This window comes from Schistocerca americana, chromosome 4 (assembly GCF_021461395.2).
Source record: "Schistocerca americana isolate TAMUIC-IGC-003095 chromosome 4, iqSchAmer2.1, whole genome shotgun sequence".
Taxonomy (NCBI): Eukaryota; Metazoa; Arthropoda; class Insecta; order Orthoptera; family Acrididae; genus Schistocerca; species Schistocerca americana.
This window is the reverse complement of record NC_060122.1, coordinates 535439736-535459958: the sequence shown is the minus strand read 5'-3', so window position 1 is coordinate 535459958 and position 20223 is coordinate 535439736. Positions and strand designations below refer to the sequence as shown.

General features: G+C 43.5%; 1 protein-coding gene and 1 pseudogene across 1 annotated transcript in view; one reads left to right on the top strand and one right to left on the bottom strand.

Annotated features, from left to right (window-relative positions):
* The window catches only part of LOC124613600 (neuroendocrine convertase 2), a 1535239-nt gene that overhangs the window by 43187 nt on the left and 1471829 nt on the right, over nucleotides 1-20223 (top strand). The gene's annotated exons all lie outside the window — the stretch shown is intronic.
* On the bottom strand, nucleotides 17371-17488 carry LOC124614172 (annotated as a pseudogene).

Below are 20223 nucleotides of genomic sequence, written 5' to 3'. Positions count from 1 at the left end.
TTCAGTTCCCAGATACAACGTTAGGTACACATACTACTTTGGGGATGGTGACTCCAAAGGTTTCAAGACTATAGAGGAACTGAAACCATATGGAAATGAATTTGTAGTTGAAAAGTTGGAATGCATTGGGCATGTGCAAAAGCGTATGGGTGCACGGCTTCGAAGGCTCAAACAAACTTTGGGTTCAATTATGCGCAGTGATGGAAAGACAATAGGAGGGAAAGGCAGGCTTAATGATGAAGTGATTGACCGTCTACAGAGATACTATGGGTATGCTATAAGACAAAATACTAGTAATGTTAGTGACATGCGAAAAGCAGTGTGGGCATTGTTCCTTCATATTGCCTCTTCCAATGAATACCCTCAACACAGCCTGTGCCCAAAAGATTCCTGGTGCAAATATAATGCAAAAAAGGACTATGATCACAAACATGGTTTGCCAGCAGCTGTGATAAATGCAATAAAATCAATTTCTCATGACTTAGCACAGCCAGAATTGTTATACAAATGTCTACACGGGAAAACGCAGAATCCTAATGAGAGCGTAAACTATTTGATTTGGAAAGTGATTCCTAAAAGGGTGTTTGTAATTAAAAAAACACTGCACTTTGGCATTTATGATGCAATAGCAACCTACAACCAAGGGAACAGTGTGAAGTGTGAAGTTCTGAAGGCATTAGGATTTACAGCTGGAGTGAACACTGTACGAGCACTAAGAAATATTGACAGAGAAAGGATAAGAGGAGCAGAAAGAAGATAAAGGCATATGAAGTATGATGGAACAACAGGCCAGAAAAGAAGACAGAAGAGGAAGCTTTTGGAGGATGAAGAAGAAGACCCTGATAATCCATCCTATAGTGCAGGAATGTATTGGGAAACTTTGATAGCCATTTCCCGTAAATTAGAATTTTTCGAATATAAGTAACATTTTCTCAAAATCCACTCAAGCTAGAGAGATGAAATTTTTATACAGCACTCCTAGTGGTCAAACTTACATTGTAACACAGCTATTTGGCAATATGTTCAGTAGTTTCATTTCAGTTTAATTATAAAGCAAGTATTTGTAAAAAAATTTGGGACATTAATAAAAAAAATAATTGGAAGGAAACTAGAAAAGATACTCCAAAATCCCTCTGTCATAACTGCAATACTAAACCACTCTATATGTAAAAAAAAATTCAAAATTTTCTATTTGGTAGTTTATTCATAAATGTTCCTCAAACTTAGTGATTTTAACATGGGTAGCATAGGCACCTCCGGCTCCCCTTAAACATGTAGTCAGGAAAAAGATCATACAGGCGAGAAGAGTGAACACATTAAGTGTATTTGTAGAGGTATGGAAAATGAAATGCAACAGACGCATTTTAGTAATGGCTCTTCCCAGTAGACTGTGCAATAGGGACAGTAAATACAACATTTGAGATGTGTTAATTGGGTTCAGAAACAGCGAGACGTTTTGAAATGCTGCCTTCAAATGAGTCACCGTGCTGTGATTTGGAAAGTCCGGCAAATCTGTGTTTCGAAGTTTTCCGAAAGTGACTGACATGCGTACTGACTATTGTGTCTGAATACAACTAAATGAAGTATTAATTATTATAAAGGACTAAGATAAAAGAATTTTTAACGACCGCCTTTGTATTTCGAGACAGACAAGATGAAATCACGTGTAACTCAGCTTGTCAGCTGTGAAATTCGCTAGAGGCTGTTGGCTCGAAGGTTATGTTAAAGCTTCAGCATAATGGGAGTGAGATCTGCTACGATCGACTTCATATCCTTTTTTCTTGCCATCTTGAAATGTTTTTTAATTATTTAACGAAATAATTGTTTTTTTTATCATGTGAGTAATTTTACTTTTTGTTATCGATTATTTACGAATGTGCTTTGCGACTCGACTTCTGAAAGTAACTCTGCTGACGGCAAGATATTCAATCCCACAAAGACTCAAGATTAAATGACAATTATGGCTACAAAATATTGTCTTTCTCTACTCGTGGCAAGCTAATTTACGAAGTGATATTAATTTTGCGCGGAAATATACTCTGGAATGCCTCACCATACAACTTTCTTGAATAGGTGTGACATGTGGCTGTGAGCTATTTGTCTAGTTGTTGGTGAGCATATTTCCATTATTTCTATCAGATGTCGCATATGTGACGGCTAACCTAAATTAATAGCAGTGTGTCTGAATGAAGTTTTATTTTAAATTTGGGAAAAAAACCGCTGTAGAAACGCACCAAATGCCGAAGCGAAATTTTTGAGACAACGATTTAAGTGAACTACAGATTTAAGATTGGTATATGCGTTTCAGATAGGGCGAACATCGTCTGACGATGACGCCCATTCCAATAGGCCGTTAAGTGGAATCTTACCAAAAAATGTACAGAATGTTTTTCTCAGACACCACTAGCTCCTTATTCACACGAAGTAATGAATACTATAGGCAGCAGATCTCAATTGATACAAAACTTCTATACTTCCAGAAAGTTTTCGATAGTGTTTTTCTCAAGTGTGTTCTAATCAAACTGCTTGTCTATGGAGCACCGTCTGAGTTGTGCAACTGGATTATTCGTTTCCTGTAAGGAAGGTCACAGTTCGTAGTAAAGTCAGCGAGCAAAACAGTCACATCTGACATTGCATAAGGAAGTATTATAGGCCGTCCATGCTCTTAATCTATATATACGATTTAGAGGCTAATCTGAGCAGCCCTTAGACATTTTGCTAATGATGTTGCCGTTTACTGCCTAGTGAAGTCATCAAAAGGTGGGTGGGTCGTGAAGCGTGCCTGGGTATAATCTGTTAACTGAAGAGCGAACAGCGCTTTTGGTAGGGGAAGCAGCCTTTCCCGAAGAACGCTACAACTGCCGCACACGATGAGCGGCAATCATTTTCTCGGTCTAACAGTGCAGCGTAGCTGCGTAGCTCATGTTTATATACTTGAATTCCTGTGTTACGTAGGATCTTCAGAAACCAAGTTACACATGCCGTCCCACGCTAAGAGCAATGCGCAAAAAAAGGGGCAGATTGTCAGTTCTAGATTGCAGACAGATTCACCGTGAAATTATGGCGGCATTTGGACCAAATGCAACGTCAGTGCAGCCGTTGTGGAATGGAGACAACGCCGCACTAACGTGGATGATGCTGATCGGGCAGGAAATAATTTCCAGGCAATCGAGGAAAATTGTGTGGGGGAAAGAGATTTTCTGACTATGATGACGACCACACAGCTACTCTCGAGTGGCTCTGCGAAGCGGATTTCTATCGTCGAGGATCTGAACGACTGGTGGGACGTTCTGACTCTTGTTTACAGCAGGGGATCCCAACCGCTTCCTTTGACGTAACGCTTTGAGAACACTGGTACTTTTGAAGGAACATCTTGTTTATTTTGAATGTTTATGAAATTTTAAAAAATGAAACACTTTTTATTCATTGATTACGTCTATTTTAAATCACAATTAATAGCGCACAAAATGATAATAATAAAAATTCTAAAAAATTAGTATCGCCAAAATGTCGGGAGATAAGCCATGCTATTACTCGGTTTTCTCGGAGCTTTTATTCACTTTCCGCGGGACACCAGTGTTCAGCGGAACGCAGTATGGGAAACCCTGATTTGCAGAGGGTCGGTGACTGTTGTGATGCCGACTCGGTACTCCTGTTAGACAGACTTCCTTGCCTTGACGGGTGGTAAACCGGACTCTAGGTGAGTCCGCCAGTGCATTCTAGCAGCCGTCTGCAGAGGTCGGTAATAGTACGAAATCAGTTTTCAAATCACTAATCACGTGATATTAATAGGGCGCAGCTATGGTATCACTGCGCACGAGTATATAAGTCTAGCTCCGCGGCTTAACCGGCAGTGTCGTCGAGAGGTTCTCCAAGAACGTCTTTGAAAGGGTGCGCCAGAGTTCTAGTGGCAGCCGACACTAGGCTCCAGTCATCGCTGCTCACTTGTTCGAAGAGGATCTGCCGCTCTTTGACAATGTTTATGTCAAGTATAGCACTGTACTTGGCATTTATTGCACTTAGAGCAGGAATGTCACGGGGTAGATCTTTTGAAGATGAGTATTTGTGTTTATTGAAACAAATGTGTGAGTTTGCAATTGAACTGCAGTGCTTATATGTATGGGCGCCCGATATTTGGATGGGTGTAGTGGCCCTGTTCACCCTATCAGTTGCACCTCGGTGTTTGTTGTCAACACCCAACGTTGGCGACGTTGTGCAGCTGCAACAACTATGCTGAAAAAAAGTGACCTGTATCTGTTTCACTTTGAAGTGGTGTTTCTTAGGAAAGTATAGCTTACTTTTTAAAGTTCCCTCGTCAGCCGACGGTCTCAAGGAATTTGGTGAAAAATAATCACTCCATGGATATGTATGCATAGTGTGTAGCTGTGATTCACAGGGTGCGATAGTCCGCGGCTCGTAGTCTTGTGGTAGCGTTCTCGCTTCCCGCGCACGGGGACCCGGGTTCGATTCCTGGCGGGGGTCGGGGATTTCCTCTGCCTCGAGATGACTGGGTATTGTGCGTCTTTCGTCATGATTTCATCCTTATTCAGCCGTAAGTCGCCGTAGTGGCATTAAAGAACTTGTGGAGCGGCGGCCGAACCGTCCCGCGAGGGGTCTCCCGGCCACCAATGCCATACGCTCATTATTATTATAGGGTACGATGTGGAATTATCAGTATAAACGTCGTAAAACAGCCTGGTGTTGCTGGATACAATGAGGGAGGATCGCCTGTTGACTCTTCAGCTGATCTTCAGTTGGTTGGTCCCCAGTCTGGCACAGTTTGAATCTGCTATGAAGTTTCAGAACAGCGCATACTATGCTGCAAAATGAAAGAGTCATTGTGGGAAGGAACGAGACAGCCTTACAAACAGCTCGGCTTTGCAGGAGCTGTGTTCAAAGCAATCGGTGACCTTGCCAGATAGGATAGTTCGTTTATTGTATATTTAAAGACCTGTTGCTTAATATTTCAGAAACACGTCACACATTATACGGTTTTTCATGTGATAAGTTGTCCATATTACAAGCAAATATTTATTTCAGTAATAAGAAATCACTGTAATAAAAATGAGTTACAAGGAAAAATAAATTAGTTGAAGCGAACAGAGGTCGTTAAATAAAAATGTTATCAATTTACAGGAAAATAACAGAAAGACTGGGAAGATAAGACTGTTGCCCGCCAGTGTCAATGATGGGTAAAAAGTGCATCGAGCCTCAGTGTCACGCCCAGACTCGAGTTGCCCTTACTTACGAGCTTGAGAAACTCCCGGTCCCGGGCAATGGCGCGATGTTGCCCGTGCCCCACCACTTAAATCTTTTGGGTGTATTTATATTACTGTTTCTTCTGCACCTGTTTTTTACTATTGAAACAAAGTAGAAAAAAATAAATTATGTCTACTGGAAATTTGAAATGTTCAAGCTATTTATTGAAGCTGAGCCACTTTTATAGATGATAGGAAAGATCAGAGGTGAGCTATGGATTCCCACCACCAAAGTCCGTAGGTGTTGGGGCCGCGGAAATAGTTCGGAAGGGCATCGAGCCAAGGGTCCTACGTTTCTTCCTGTTGTCTACTTGTATTTTACAGGTTTCACATAACTCTATGTACAATACGTTGTCATGGTTTATGTAATACGTGACTTGACCGAGGAAACAAAGTGTGTCATAAAGACACACAGGAGAGAGGTGACCGTGATGAATAATTTGCATAGTCTGCAATTTAGTGAATTGGTTGCGGACGAAGGAGTTGTAATGCAGAGAAGACTAGAATCTAGTATTCCTTCATTTATGAATCTGTTTTACGCATTTCGGCGTTAGCCTTCATCAGAATCCTGATTCAGGTAAAAATCAGAGGATTACATACTTACGTAGTTGACTTTCTCTATTCATGTTTGTTGCAAGTCAACAAAGTTACTACGTAATCCTCTGGTTTTTATCTGAACTAGAACTCTGATGATGGCTAACACCGAAACGCGTAAACTGGATCAATGAATGAAGGAATACTGGATTCTAGTATTCCCTATATCACAATTCCTTCATCTACGCCCAATTCGTCGAACTGTAGCTTATGAAAATTGGTCAAGGAGGTTAGAGTCACTGTCTGTATTGTTGTTTCGGTTAGCGTGGTCATGTACCTCTGACATGCGTGTATTGTGCATTGTTTGTTGTGTCCTGGTTCTCATGACAGGTCAATTTCGTCGTTCTTTTATGTACTGAAAGTGCAGGGCCTTGGAGATCGAGTCTGCCGTAGTATCCACCTCTTTCCGCGTTACTTCATCTCTAATAGGCTTGTACACTAGTCATTTGGCCTGTATGAGAAGTGCGCAGTATATTGCGACGTGCTTTGGATACTCTTCCCCTTTGACTAAAAATAAGTAAGGCCGTATGGCATAAATGGCCGGGAGCCCCCGAAGGCTTGGTTCAGCCACCTAGCTGGAAATGTTTTTACATTCTTCCGCGTCTGCAGGCTCCTTACCGTGATACAACTGTGTGTAAGTGTTTCTGGCAAGTATGTATGAGTGCAGTGTCGGAGTTGATGAGCGAAGGGAGAGTGTTAAACCTAGTGCCTGCACATAGCCTAGTTCTCTCGAAAAGCACATAGAAGACCGCAGAACTTAACGTCCCCCTCTGGTGGACACCATGAAGTGTGTCGCATGCCATCACTGAAAAAGATTCCCTGTCAGATGCGTGCGATGTAAACGTATCCGGTAAGAGTCACGTCCACTCGAAAAGGAAGTGGACCGTGTCTCTACTAGGTTCGTAGGTCTCATTGCTAAGTGTCCCTCATATTGGCCATTATGGGGTTGTGCGAATGGTGGGAGAATGTCGCGAAGCAGCGAGTGCCGAGCTCCGAGCCAGCGCAGGTCGGGGCGGTAACGAGCGGGCTGAGTAATGCGCTGTCTCGGCCGCTCCCTTTCCTCTGGGCGCCGCGCCGCCGTCAGGTCAATTATGCAAACGCGCCGAGCCCTGCCCGGCAGAGCCAGCGGCGGCAGCAGCCCGGCGCCCTACATCGCCTCACTCTCCACACCCCAGCCATATGTTGGGTCTGGGGGCGTGGCGTCACGCGCTGCCACACACGCCCGCTGCGACCCAGATTCTTAACCCGACGCATCTTCTCTGCTCTCCAGCCGGAGGCCTTACTTTTTTTTTCACCTCGAACGTCTTCGTTACTGTCATATTACTGAATATTCTTGAGGATGTGCCTGCTCTGAGCTGTCGCAGAGGAAAAATATGATTTATTTGCTTCAGGGAGCAGCGGGTCTGAGATCCTCATCTGATCACGTACGCCTTCCCTGGTGGAACTAAGCTCACACAAGAAAATATTAATCATTTCCTTACAACAGCACACAGGTCATTCTGGAACGCTGTGACGGTACAGAATTCATGCAAGCCAGTCGTGTGACCGTTCACAACGGCGCCGACAACGGTCGGCAGAGGTGAACCGGTAACATCGGCCGACACCTTCACCACAGTGCGTCCAGTCTCCTTCGTCAATTATTCGGCAGGATCGAACAGGTTAGAAAATATTCTCTCAGCGAGGTTAAAATCTGCTTTACACTCTTTCTTCAGTTACTGGAATTATCAGATAAATTTGACATATGAGACGCAGTGAGAAACGTTCTATTACATACTCAAGATGATTCCTAGTGTCATTGAAAAGCAGTATTAGAAAAGCCCTCCACAACTTCAGATAAATCCAGCGGGACAGATATATGTCAATCAACCTTCCATTCAACACATATGACAAAGACATTTGTTGTGGAAAAAATTGATGGTTTGAGCTTTCAGTTCTGTAATTACACAAAAATTGCGAGGGATCCACTTGAACGTGGAGCCCGATTTTGTAAAAAATTACATGAAAGGGTTATCACGTGTAGAAGAGATTGTATCTTTGACACCACTGATCCAAAGATGTTGCCTGAGTGGCAGAATCGATTGTAAGTAGGGGCGCGTGGAGCGCGGTAGCAGTTGCCGTTGCACTCTGTTAAAGGTAGGATGCAAGACTTTAAGCTAGTGGCTAGCTGTGAGAATTTAGCTTTTGGCCTACGGACGCAGCATAATACTGTTTTGTAAGGTTATATTTAGTTTTAGTTTTAGGTATGCAGCGACACAATGTGGATTTTGCTAATTCTAACAGTATCGACCCTTGAATGTACGAACCAAGTATTTCCTATCAGATTTAATGTATAGGTTGATTAGACATACCCGATTTTTAATATCTTGAGTGTTGTGTAATCCTGATACAGAGAAGTTAAATCTTTGAATCTATGTTGCCTAACGAGATCAGACTTTTTCTCATGTAAAAAGTCCAAGTATTTTTAATTACGGCAGTAAGTGAGAATTGTAGAACAGCTTATAACTTCACTGATTTTGAAGTTAATGTAAAATGTTTCATATTGGATTTTGTGAAGGAGAAGCTTTATTTTTAATGCAATTTTCGAACCGAAGCATTCGGTCTTAGCATATCCCGTATCAGTACCTCATCCTCTGCCATGTCGTGTTTGTTTAAATCCAATGAGTATTTTTTTAAAAAGAAATGGTTTTTCACTCAGAGTGAGAAAAATATTAATGTGCCAGAATCAGAAAAGTATTAATGTTTGTAACAGGTCAATGAAGGCAGTATTGAACAGCACTGAGTCAGCATCCAAAATTATCGCTGAACATTTGCAATGTTATTCATTTATCAACTAATCTACTGATTATTTGTATGAAGATATTTTACGGCCGGCATTGCACTTCGCTGAGCCTAGATTGAATATTTTGTATGCGTACTATGCAAGGAACAGAATACTAGATTACATCTGTTGCCCTGCTCAAGCGACTGAGTAAATTTCAGAGGAATCGATTTCATTATAGACACTTCATTCTGGTTTTCCAGGTTAAGTTGTTTAATTTTTCTTTGGGTTACAGTAAAACTGGTTAAGCACACCATTTGCTGAACAACGCATTACACAGTAAATTTGGATAACACAAAATATTTTTAAAGAACATTACAATATGTATCTTCTCTGTCAAATAATAATAATAATAGTTCGTACATAGATAATGCTCGATCCACTGGAATAACTTCCATCATCGAGCTTGAACATACAATCTTTCAGCTTATAACCTAGGCATTAAATTTCTAATACAGATTTTGATAGTATTAAAGATGGAATGCTGTAGTTTGAGTATATACAGGGTGACAATCACTGAACTACGTGAAATGAAATCGTCATAACTTGAGAACTGTTTGCGTTAGGACATTTAAACTGCACGGTTGGCCGCGAGCCATGATGGGAAATAGTATGCGCACTAGGGTCCGGTTTAACGACGAAGCCCACTTCATTTGGTTGGTTTCGTCCATAAGCAAAATTGGCACATCTGGGGGACTGAGAATCCGCATTTCGCGATCGAGAAGTCTCTTCACACTCAACGGGTGACTGTGTGGTGTGCAGTGTCTAGTCACGGAATAATCGGCGCAATATTCCTTGATGGCAAGGTGACTACCGAACGGCACGTGAAGGATTTGGAAGATGATTTCATCCCTGTTATCCAAAGTGACCCTGATTTCGACAAAATGTGGTTCTTGTAAGACAGAGTTCGACCCCATCAAAGCAGGAGAGTGTTTGATGTCCTGGAGGAGCACTTCGGGGACAGCACTCTGGCTCAGGGGTACCCAGAGGCCACTGGCATGGGCCTCGATTGTCCGCCATATTCTCCGGATCTGAACACATGCGGCTCCTTTTTGTTGGGCTGTAGTAAAGACAAGGTGTACAGCAATAGCCCAAAAATCATTTTTTAGCTGAAAACGACCATTCAGGAGGTCATCGGCAGCATCTATGTTCCGACACTTCAGCGGGTCGTGCAGAATTGCGCTATTCGTCTGCGCCACATCGTTGCCAATGATGGCATGCGTATCGAGCATATCATAACGTAAATCCGAATATCTGTAGTGATGTTTACATGTTGAATAAAGAGTATGCACTCCTTAGTTTGTAACTAATTTACGTTTTTTTTTCTATAGTACGCGCATGAGGGTCACCCGGTTATGACGCCGACATGGCTAGGCAGGCTAGAGCGTTCATTATCTATACTATTACATAACGGCAAGTCGTTGTTAAACGTTGTTACCAAAAATCTCGGAAAGTACCTGACCGATTTACTTAAAATTTTAACACAATGCTCTCGTAAACATTAGGATGGTCTTAGGATACATTTTAATAATATATATAGTATATAAGTATTTTTGTAATATACAAAGGGGAAATGTTGTTGCCAAAAGTCTCGAAAAGTTCTTGACTGATTTGCTTCAAATTTTTACTCGACACGCTAATAAACATTCAGATGGAAATAGGCTACATATTTTTTTTTGATGACGATGTACAAGTCTTCTCTTAAGACCGATTGCGAGAAAGAAAATACTGTCCTGTGCTGTGAAAATGTATAGTTCCGTTTTCTTTCTTGCGGTTAATTCAACTGCGATAGCAAGGTATTTAAACCATTAGACAATTTGTTTCTTTGATTTATTTTCTTTCTCTCTACATATAATTTCAAAAAAAATTTGTATACATAGTGATGTCTGTTTGGTTTTCTTCCTTGCCAGTCGGTTTTTACAGAAAACACGAAAAGTATATCCATGGCTTGTCGGCTTTTGATTAGAATACTACAACGGACTTTGAATCGTCCGAACCTTTGTAATCCTATCTACACTCCTGGAAACTGAAATTAGAACACCGTGAATTCATTGTCCCAGGAAGGGGAAACTTTATTGACACATTCCTGGGGTCAGATACATCACATGATCACACTGACAGAACCACAGGCACATAGACACAGGCAACAGAGCATGCACAATGTCGGCACTAGTACAGTGTACATCCACCTTTCGCAGCAATGCAGGCTGCTATTCTCCCATGGAGACGATCGTAGAGATGCTGGATGTAGTCCTGTGGAACGGCTTGCCATGCCATTTCCACCTGGCGCCTCAGTTGGACCAGCGTTCGTGCTGGACGTGCAGACCGCGTGAGACGACGCTTCATCCAGTCCCAAACATGCTCAATGGGGGACAGATCCGGAGATCTTGCTGGCCAGGGTAGTTGACTTACACCTTCTAGAGCACGTTGGGTGGCACGGGATACATGCGGACGTGCATTGTCCTGTTGGAACAGCAAGTTACCTTGCCGGTCTAGGAATGGTAGAACGATGGGTTCGATGACGGTTTGGATGTACCGTGCACTATTCAGTGTCCCCTCGACGATCACCAGTGGTGTACGGCCAGTGTAGGAGATCACTCCCCACACCATGATGCCGGGTGTTGGCCCTGTGTGCCTCGGTCGTATGCAGTCCTGATTGTGGCGCTCACCTGCACGGCGCCAAACACGCATACGACCATCATTGGCACCAAGGCAGAAGCGACTCCCATCGCTGAAGACGACACGTCTCCATTCGTCCCTCAATTCACGCCTGTCGCGACACCACTGGAGGCGGGCTGTACGATGTTGGGGCGTGAGCGGAAGACGGCCTAACGGTGTGCGGGACCGTAGCCCAGCTTCATGGAGACGGTTGCGAATGGTCCTCGCCACTACCCCAGGAGCAACAGTGTCCCTAATTTGCTGGGAAGTGGCGGCGCGGTCCCCTACGGCACTGCGTAGGATCCTACGGTCTTGGCGTGCATCCGTGCGTCGCTGCGGTCCGGTCCCAGGTCGACGGGCACGTGCACCTTCCGCCGACCACTGGCGACAACATCGATGTACTGTGGAGACCTCACGCCCCACGTGTTGAGCAATTCGGCGGTACGTCCACCCGGCCTCCCGCATGCCCACTATACACCCTCGCTCAAAGTCCGTCAACTGCACATATGGTTCTCGTCCACGCTGTCGCGGCATGCTACCAGTGTTAAAGACTGCGATGGAGCTCCGTATGCCACGGCAAACTGGCTGACACTGACGGCGGCGGTGCACAAATGTTGCGCAGCTAGCGCCGTTCGACGGCCAACACCGCGGTTCCTGGTGTGTCCGTTGTGCCGTGCGTGTGATCATTGCTTGTACAGCCCTCTCGCAGTGTCCGGAGCAAGTATGGTGGGTCTGACACACCGGTGTCAATGTGTTCTTTTTTCCATTTCCAGGAGTGTATTTGCAGATTAAAACTCTGTGAAATACTGTCACCGAAGCCGCTATCCTCGAAGATACAGCAGCTGGATGCGTCTCTTTTATATCTTGCATACCTTTGATCCCACGGATTTACCCATTCATTTTAGGTGACATCAATTCTCAAGGAAAGTTTCTTTTGCAATAACAATGAAAGAGGCTCAAAGTCAGAGATAGTGGGAAGGAAGCTAGATGGAGGTTGGATAGAGGGGGGGGGGGGAGGGAGGGAGGAGGAAATGTACAGATTGAAAGGGTAGGAGGAGACGGACAGAAAGAGGGAGGGAGGAGATGAAGCACAAAGAAAGGGGGGAGGAGGTGGTGATGGACAAAGAGAGGTGGGAGCAGGTGATGGGCTGAGACGCGCAGGGAGAAGTTTAGGGTGTGTACCCATTTCCCATAGATAGTTAGGAATAGCGAAGAATTATCGGGTGCGCTATTGTAAAATTAGGTAAAGGACAATAAACTATTAGCACACTTTTAACATGATTGAAACTCGTGGCTTACAATGAAGTAGTGATTTCAGACGATAGATTCCGAAACCTATCCACGTTATTATAATATTTCTCCTCCTCAGGATGTCACAAACTCTTTCTTCGTCGTATTAAACTTAAAAAGTTCTCAAAATCCGTCTATTGCCTGTACGTACGTTGCAAGACTCAATCGAAGAAAACAAACTGATTTGAATTCCGCCTACTCTCGGGCGTTGAGATCGGTTGCATTCAGACAACTCACGTACTGGTGCACTGACTGGAAAAGATCAGCCACCTTCGGCCGATGTCGTTCGTCGACGGAATGCTAAAGTGAATGGTTAAAGTCCCATGTAGTTAGACGAGCCAAATAGCGCAGGTCAGTATTCTACGCGTAGAAAGCAAGCTATTATGGCACAGAGTACTAAAAGAAAGTCAGCAGTTGTTGCTTTCTCTGCGGCCGTTGCATTATGTGCCGTGGCATTGAACAACACGAAAAGAAGAAAAAGTGGATGACCATCCGAGAAAGGAGGAGAAATTTGACATTTCTTCGAAAATTACTCCTTTTAGAGTGCGAATACTCGTTTCTGAATTAGTTGAGGGTAAGCGAGGATAACGATCGATTCCTATTGGATCTTGTACAAGAGAAATTAACGAGGCAGGACACTGCGAAAATAAAATTAATTATTTATTCCCGGAAGTTATCAGTGTCTGTAGTATTACAGCCACTCATGAATCGAAGTCTGTCAAAAGAACTTTGCTTTGGTACGTAAACATCCTGACTGCCAAAACTGGTTCAAATGGCTCTGAGCACTATGGGACTTAAAATCTGAGGTCATCAGTGCCCTATACTTAGAACTACTTAAACCTAACTAACGTAAGGACGTCACACACATCCATGGCCGAGGCAGAATTCGAACCTGCGACCGTAGCAGCAGCGCGGTTCCGGACTGAAGCGCCTAGAACCGCTCGGCCACAAGGGCCCTCTTCCTGGCTGCCAGCACCATTTTTCCTTGAGGTCTCACTGGCATGTTTTCTCGGCGGTACGGTGAACACTTAGTTGTTATTTTCATTTTAATTTCCTGCGCTGTTTTGAGTGGCCTATATTCTTTTGACGAACAGCATGTTTCGTGTAATTCTGTGTCACGTTTTTGCTCTGTTAATATTTGCTTTTGATATCAGGAAGACAGGGCAACAGTCCATATTGTCAATTAAAACACGTGTTATTTGCACCAAGTGGCCATATTCTACCTTCTCGCTTCTCCAAAGCGCTTTGTCAGCACGCCGCGGGGACTATGAAATGCACAGCTGCGCACGTCTTCATCGTTCGAAAGCTTACGTCTCGTAAGCGCTTCGGCTTCTATCGGCAGCTTTCGTTTAATATCGTGTGCGCTCTTATGCACCTATAAAGACTCACCTTCCACCCCGTGCAAGATGTTACACACAATTTGTGAGTAACAATATGTTTAGGCAATCCGTTCAACTTCATGTAATCCTATTGCGCGCAGAAAGGAACTTGTAAATAAGCATTTCCGTAAGTCACGACAGTGAAATGGTTTGTACACGTCAGTTGGTTGTATGGAATCATCGCAGTACGAAGCGTCCACATGGAGACGTGACAGAATGACAGAAAGGAGATTTCAGAAGTGTTCATGACAGCATCGTGCATGAAGCTGTCAGTTTGTTGCCTTATCAACGCGAACTGTCCAAGAACTTGTGCACCACTCGCATGGATATTGCTTAGCGTGGAGATACAGTAATCGACAGGGATATGAAATTGAAACTCCTTTGCAATGCGACGGGATTTGCTGTGTTAATGAAGGTCATTCTAAACCAGTTTCCTTAAGGTCAAGTGCATGCTCTCAATATCAAACTAACGTCAACAGATTCGAAGAAGACTTCCATTGTAAGGAAAGGTAGACACTAAAATGAATTAAGAGGAACTGTGCAAACATAAAAGTACAGAGAAGCGCAGACTCGAGCTTGCTGAGGCAATCACACACTAGTTGGGCATAAGGTATAGTAATGTCCTAATAACAGACCTAGATAATGGTGTAATTCTATTTGATCGTACTTCTCGAGCTCTTTTGAGGTAGGCAGTAACAAATGTAGAGATTTAGCCAAAAAGTACTTAGGATATACATTACATTCCTTTTATTTTATGTAAAAATATTTCAAAATTTTGTTTTGTTTCTTCGTTGTATATTAACAAGAATTGTTGTTAACATACCTTATCTCTCTCTCTCTGTCTCTCTCTGTCTCTCTCTCTCTCTCTCTCTCTCTCTCTCTCTCTCTCTCTCTCTCTAACATTGCATATTATAATGCTTATGCATACTTAAGAACTGTTTAGAGCTTTCAGTTATATGGTAAGAAACTGAATTGAAAAACTGAATAATGGAGTGTGTATGTTGTATCGGATTCAAGCAAGGCAGAGGGTGAAACGAGGTGCCGGTGGACGGCCTACTCTTCTAGAAGATGAAGAAACAGGCCGCCGAGACCATACACCAGATCCGACAAACATACCACCAACACTACCACCCAAGCACAGTTGGGAAAAGGCGAGGAAGAAGGTAAATATTTACCGACCTGGCGGTGGCCTGATTGGTTAGAGGCTGGGGAAAATTTGGAAGTGGGACCGTATCGATTTAAAAGGAATCGCCCTGGTATTTGAGCAGTGCGATTTGAAGCCACCACGGGAAATGTAGACCTAGATGGCTGCCTTTGCACCTCCTCCGGTGTCTGAATCTCAACGCTATTTCTCGTGGCCACTGCAGAGAGGTCTGGCATTTATCCTGGGACGTCGGTGCACAGCCTGGTGTTCAAGAAGCAACTTAAGCGCCAATCTGACCAAATCCAGGGTGCTAAAATTTCATACACTGGCAAGATTCTAGCTGGTTATCACTGGATTTTAAGCTAGAATACAGTGCTCCTGACCGACGCCAGACAACGATTAATATCTTTTATCTGTTCGTTTCTATCTTTCATGACACAGAACCTATATTCTAAACATATGCTGGTGAAGCGCTACATTGTCTCTGACACAATTCACTCCATTTCTGTCCAACCATATAATTTTACCTCTAATTCTGAGAAACCCGTTTTTCTTCCTTTAACTGATATTTCACCTTTCTTGTATGGCCATCAGCGCTTGTACGAGTACATATCACAAATACTGTACTATTTTTTCTTTTTCTAATGCGATTAACTCAGAAAGGGAGATGAAATCCTAATAAGTGTGGATGATTGGAACTCTGTAGTAGTGAAAGTAATAGAAGAGTTAGGGGTGAATATGGGCTCGGTAAGAGCAATGAGAGAGGGTAGGAAGATTGAGTTTTGCAATTACTTTCAGTTAGTAATACCGAAATCAGAAGAGGAGAAGGTGTGCTTGGAAAAGACTTGGAGATACTGGAAGATTACAGCTGGTTTACACATTCCGCAATCAGATACTAGATTGTAAGCTGCATGCTGGAGTAGATGTAGACTCAGATCGAAATTTAGTAGACTGTAGTTTAAGAGAATCGTCCGGAAGAATCAATGTGGGAATGAAGCGGATATTGAAGTACTGAGGAACGGAGTGTTGCGTCTCGGAAGTAGTGCAAAGCTGTAGATACTTCTATAACAATTACCGCAATTGGCAGTTCAGTTGAAGAGAAATGGAAATCTATAAAACGGGCAATCACAGAAGTTGGAGATACAAATATGGGTCGAAGGAAGATAAATGCGAAGAATCTTTCGGTAGAAGAAAAGATACTTAAATTGATTCATGAAAGTAGAATGTACAAAAATACAGAAACATTCGGGAAAAGACATGAGTACAGCAAAGTAAATCAATTAGGAATCAAATTAACAGGAAGTGCAACGACGCCAAGGCAAATTGGCTGCAGGAAAAATTCGAAGAAACTGAAAAGGAAGTGGTTGTCGGAAGAAATGTTTCAGCATATAGAAATGTCAAAACAACACTCGATGATATTAAAAGCAATGGAGTCAACATTAATAGTGCAGCGGGAATCCCGCCGTTAAATGCCGAGTACCGGGCGGACAGGTGAAAGGCTTCTACCTGGGGAAGAAACTGCTTGGTCGTGTGATAGAAAGAGAAGCGGGAGTCGATATGGAATACGTAGAACATCCAGTATCACAATTTAACAGAGATCTGGAAGGCTTGCCACTCAATAACACAGAAGGAATGGATAAAATTCTATAGTAATTTCTAAACCCATTACGCAAACTGGCAAGTAAACGAGTCTTCCAGTAGGTTGGTAGAAACTGAGTCTGGAGGAATACCATCAGACCAGCACTACTATACCCGTCCTCTCAATCCCAAAGGCTACCAGCGCTGATAAGTGCATCAACTATAACACAGCTATGAAACTTCCTGGCAGATCAAAATTGTGTACCGGACCGGGACTCGAACTCTGGACCTTTGCCTTTCGCGAGCAAGTGATCTACCATCTGAGCTACCAAGCATGACTCACGCGCCGTCCTCACAGATTTATTCTGCCAGTTTCTCGTCTCCTACCCTCCAAACTTCACACGTTCTTATAACACAGCTACCTTAACAATTCATGAAGCCAACTCCGTCCGACAGGCCTTGGAGGGCCCAACGGTACCGACCGGCCGCCATGTCATCCTCAGACCACAAGCGTCACTGGATGCGGATATGGAGGGGCATGTGGTCAGCACACCGCTCTCTCGACCATATATCAGTTGACGATACCGGAGCCGCTAGTTCTCAATCAAGTAGCTCCTCAGTTTGCCTCACAAGGGCTGAGTGCATCCCGCTTGCCAACAGCGCTAGGCAGACCGGATGGTCACCCATCCAAGTGCTAGCCCAGCCCGACAGCGCTTAACTTCGATGATCTGACGGGAACCGGTGTTACCACTGCGGCAAGGCTGTTGGCTTCATGCAGTCAAGACACCGACAAAAATAATTTGCAGAAGACTGAAAAAAGCTAAGTTGATGAGCATCAGTTTAGCTTCAGGAAAGATAAGGCACCATGTAAGCATTTCTTCCGTTGCGCTTCGTAATGGAAGAAACACATAAAAATATTCAAGATGCGTTCACAGGATTTGTCGACGTAGAAAAATCGGACTATAACACAAAATGTTGCATAATGTTCAGAATTCCCAGGGAAATAGGTGTAAACTAAAGGTAAGGTTGGGTTATACACAATATTTTATACGAACCAAGAGTAAAAATGAAAATGGAAGACTAAGATCAAGTTCTAATTAGAAATGGTTTAAGACATGAATGTATGTTCAATTATATATCGAAGACGCTATTACGGGAATGAATAGAAGCGTCAGGCTTGGGATTAAAATCGAGGTTGAAATGATGTCTATGAAAATATTTGCTGATCACCGTACTAAAATGAGGAAGAATTAAGGGTTAGTTTGATGGAATGAATATTCTAATGAACACGCAGTATGGATCGAGAGTAACCGGAAGAAAGACGAAGGTAATGAGGAGTAGAAAAAATGAGCCAGATAAACTTAATATCAAAATTGGGGATCGTGAATAAGACGAAATGGACGAATTCTACTACCGTGGAAGCAGAGTAATCTGACGGACAACGCAAGGACGTGAAAAGCAGACTTCCTCAAACAAAGAGCGCATACTCGGCCAGCAGATGTCTACTATGCCTAAACATATGCCTTAATTTTAGGAAGGAATTTCTGTTAATGTACGTTTGGAGCACAGCATTGTATGGACGAGAATCGTGGACTAAGGAGAAACCAGAAAAAATATAATCGAAACGTTTGAGATACGGTTGTATAGAGCTGTGTTGGAAATTTGGAGAAATAAGAAGGTTCTCCAAAGAATCGGTAAGAACAGGATAATGTGGGAAGCATGATTGGGTTTTCGTTAATTCAGCGTTTGAATGTCTTTCCAGCACTTACGAGTAAGTTAAGGATTGGCGTCTCATTTGTTAGTGAATCGTGTGAAATTTGTGCTGTGCGTTTCTGTGTCTTAATGATATGTGTTTATGAGTCAGATAAGGGGAACTAACACAGAAATCCCAGATAAAACTACATGACGGGTGTTAGAACAACAGTCATTAATCTGGCACATGGATTCCATCTGGACCCTGCTAACCTATTTATTTGAAAAGTATGTGTACTGATGGTGCACTTATTCTACGATATAATTCGCTAGTTACGTAATGTTATTGGGGAAAGGCTGGAGAAGCAGATTCAAAATAATCGCCATGAAAATCGCATGCGGTGATTTGAGTAAACATCTACAAATTAAACCCGATGTTAATCCTGACCTTCTCTAACGCGATTTCACTGAGATACTGAGTTACCTGTCACGATATATCGCCGTTTTAAATCATTGCATTCGATGTCTTGATCATCAGCTACCTTAATTTCGAAAAAATTGGTGCCGTTGATAACAGTGTACATTTTAGGTCACCGTTCGCAAAGGATAATGCTCTCATTTTATTGCATATCACTGCGATGAATTTATCACAGGTTATTTTATACTGAGAAAAACGGCCGACTTTAGCTGGGACTTGAATGGTAACTTGCGTGCAACAACAAGACACGCAAACTGCACATTTGTAGGTGAGGTGGTATACGAACAAGTTGTAGCAGTTGCGATAGAAACTAAAACAAAAGAAACGTCCATACTATGTACGAAGAGAGATTTATGATTACTTCCATACCGCATTGCGGCGAGTTGGCACAGTAAAAACGTGTGTGTGTGTGTGTGTGTGTGAATTCTTATGGGACTTAACTGCTAAGGTCATCCAGTACCTAAGCTTACACACTACGTAACCTAAATTATCCTAAGGACGAACACACACACCCATGCCCGAGGGAGGACTCGAACCTCCGCCAGGACCAGCCGCACAGTCCACGACTGCAACGCCGGAGACCGCTCGGCTAATCCCGCGCGGCGAGTTGGCACAGTGACTAACGAACTGGACTACTATTTTAAGGAATAACGTGGTCCTCAAGAATGGTAATATCCATATCTGTAATACTAGAAGAAGAAATGATCGTTATGACCCTTTGCTAAAAAGCTTTCATTGGCTCAGAAAGGAATCCAGTATGCATCAACAAAGATCTTTTGCCCAGTGTCACTGGAGTGTCGCGGAAGTCATCAGGCGCGGCCGGCACTCTGCAACACATCTCTGCCAGGCGGGCTGGAACAAGCACAGCCCCTGCGACTCAACGCTTTCACAGTCTATAGAGCCAAGAAATGTTGCAGCTCGACTTGCAGAGGGCCTTCACATACACCAGACACGAAAACAGGTGGCGCGCACAACCGCGAGATGGGTCGCTCCTGCTGCGGACCTTTTGATGCATCCTCCGTGACACGTGCGGCCAATCGAATGGAAGTACATCAGCGACATGCGAGTATTTACGACCACACGGCCCTGGTGCAGGCAGTTCATAGCAGCCAGTCAGTGGGTGCTTTCAGCGGCGGACCCAGCACCTTTAGCAACCGCACGCGCATTCTCCCCTAGTGGGCGGCACTAAGTTCGGCGACGTGCTCGCAAGAACCGTCGCCATCATTCGTGACTGTCAGACGCGTCCGGTGAGATTGAAATTATACCGATCTTATCGGAACCTTTCATTCGGTTCAGACTTAGCCTGCCATTGGGAGCGTTGACTAAGATATCTC